Source organism: Pteropus vampyrus, unplaced genomic scaffold, assembly GCF_000151845.1.
Source record: "Pteropus vampyrus isolate Shadow unplaced genomic scaffold, Pvam_2.0 Scaffold87, whole genome shotgun sequence".
In the NCBI taxonomy this organism is placed as follows: Eukaryota; Metazoa; Chordata; class Mammalia; order Chiroptera; family Pteropodidae; genus Pteropus; species Pteropus vampyrus.
The window spans coordinates 2937994-2939791 of record NW_011888868.1 but is presented as its reverse complement, the minus strand read 5'-3'; the positions used below and the strand labels follow the sequence as shown (position 1 = coordinate 2939791).

General features: G+C 40.3%; 1 pseudogene; it reads right to left on the bottom strand.

Annotated features, from left to right (window-relative positions):
* Positions 1-1126: 1126 nt before the first annotated feature.
* Positions 1127-1245, bottom strand: LOC111742164 (annotated as a pseudogene).
* Between the last annotated feature and the right edge of the window lie 553 nt (positions 1246-1798).

The following is a 1798-nucleotide window of genomic DNA, read 5'->3' as shown; positions in this document are numbered from 1 at the left end:
CCTCTCCACTAGAGGCCCTTCTACCTACTCCATTTCTGTCATCCCAACATTCTCCTCTGAAGCTTCTCATTTTCTTCTGAGACCCGGCATCCCTTTCTCACCACTTCCCTCCCAACCTCACAGCTGTTTTTGCTCCCTAATTAGTCTCTCTGCCTGCAATCTCAATTGCCTAATTGATTTCTTCACCCACGATCTTAATTTCCTCTTCCTCGCAGGAGAGGGCAACCTTTCCCTTACCAGAAAGGGCTTTCTCATTCCAAGAGCTCTGCCATATGGTAAAAAATTGACTCCTTCATGCCGGAGAAGGGTCTCTCATGGCAGAAATGTGTTTCTTTTTCTTTCTCATCCCCCTCTCTTCCACTTTCACAGGCAGCAGTGCGCACACTCCCACGGGCCAGGAAGGAGCCACCAAGAAAAACAAAAAGTGGTGCTCAGCTTTTGGCACTGCAGGGTGCACACCTCTCAGCAGGCAGAGTAATACTCAGTAATACTTTTAGACTCAGATAGTGCCCACAAGCTAGTGTCTGCTGGTAGTTTGGGGATTACAAAGTAGTGCTTTTACCCAGTCTACCCAGGTTGGATTCCTGGTGAGGGAAGGTTTTTTTTTCCTCCTTCCTCCCCAGCAGCACCTACTTGCCAGCTCATGCTTGCAAAGAAGGTAGGACTTATGGCCCAAGACCCAGCTATCAGCAAAGTGCCCTTCCTCACAGGGGAAGTACACACATCATGCTCATAGGGGCCCTGCCTTCTCTCAAACTATGGGAGGGGGATAATAAGAAGTTCAGCTTGTAAATGGTCCTCTATAATACTATTACACAATTAGATTTTTTTTTTCAAAAGGCAGGAAAAGTGGGAAGAAATCCCCCATATATGGGCTTCTATGATCCTTTACCAAGACCCAGAATTATTAGATGGCCCAATCATAGCACTGCGTCCCCCGAGATCACAAAATAATCAGGAATTTTCTCCTCCCCCTTTATCCTGGCACTCTGAATGGGGAACTGAGTTCTCTGTGGATTTCTTTTATTTATTTATTTATTTATTTTTTTAGGTGAGGCAACACTTGGTTGATCTCACAGATTGCAAGGACCTTGTCAGTTTACAATCCTTTATTTTTTATTTTTTATGCCTATAGCACCTGGTCTTCCTAGGCAGTCTCCCATCCAAGTACTAACCAGGCCCGACTCTGCTTAGCTTCCAAGATCAGACAAGATTGGGCTTGTTCAGAATGATATAGCTGTAGACTATGTAGATTTCATCTATTTCACTACTCCTTGAGGAAATTAGATTTGCCCCCTCAGAGAAGTTATAAATACTGATAGGGGAATAATAAGAAGATGTATATGACAGCTGATGTCTATATTTATTGGTATTTTATACATATATAATATGGTGTGTTTTTGCCTCCAGATGGTATTACCAGTTTAAAATATTTAATTGGTTTGGAAAAACATGCCTTTTAGAGTTATTAACATTAATTATTAGAGGAATCTGAGTTCCCTACTTTTGGCTTCTCATTACAGAAAAGCTAAAATACAAATTAGAATGTGTTAATCAATGTTGTGTACCTCATTAAAATGTCTCTTAAAAATTGTACATATATTGCCAACAAAAGCCTATTCTTCTAGAGGTTACAAAATAGATTTATAAATTTACCAGTTTAAAGACGTTAATTGCTTACTTTTTAGCTGCCACTAGAAATTGAGGTTTATAAGAGTTAAAAATTCTAATTATGATAGAAAGTGAGCTAGCAAAAAATTTGAATTGCATTTTCTGTTTCTTTGATTGTTGGTCTGCT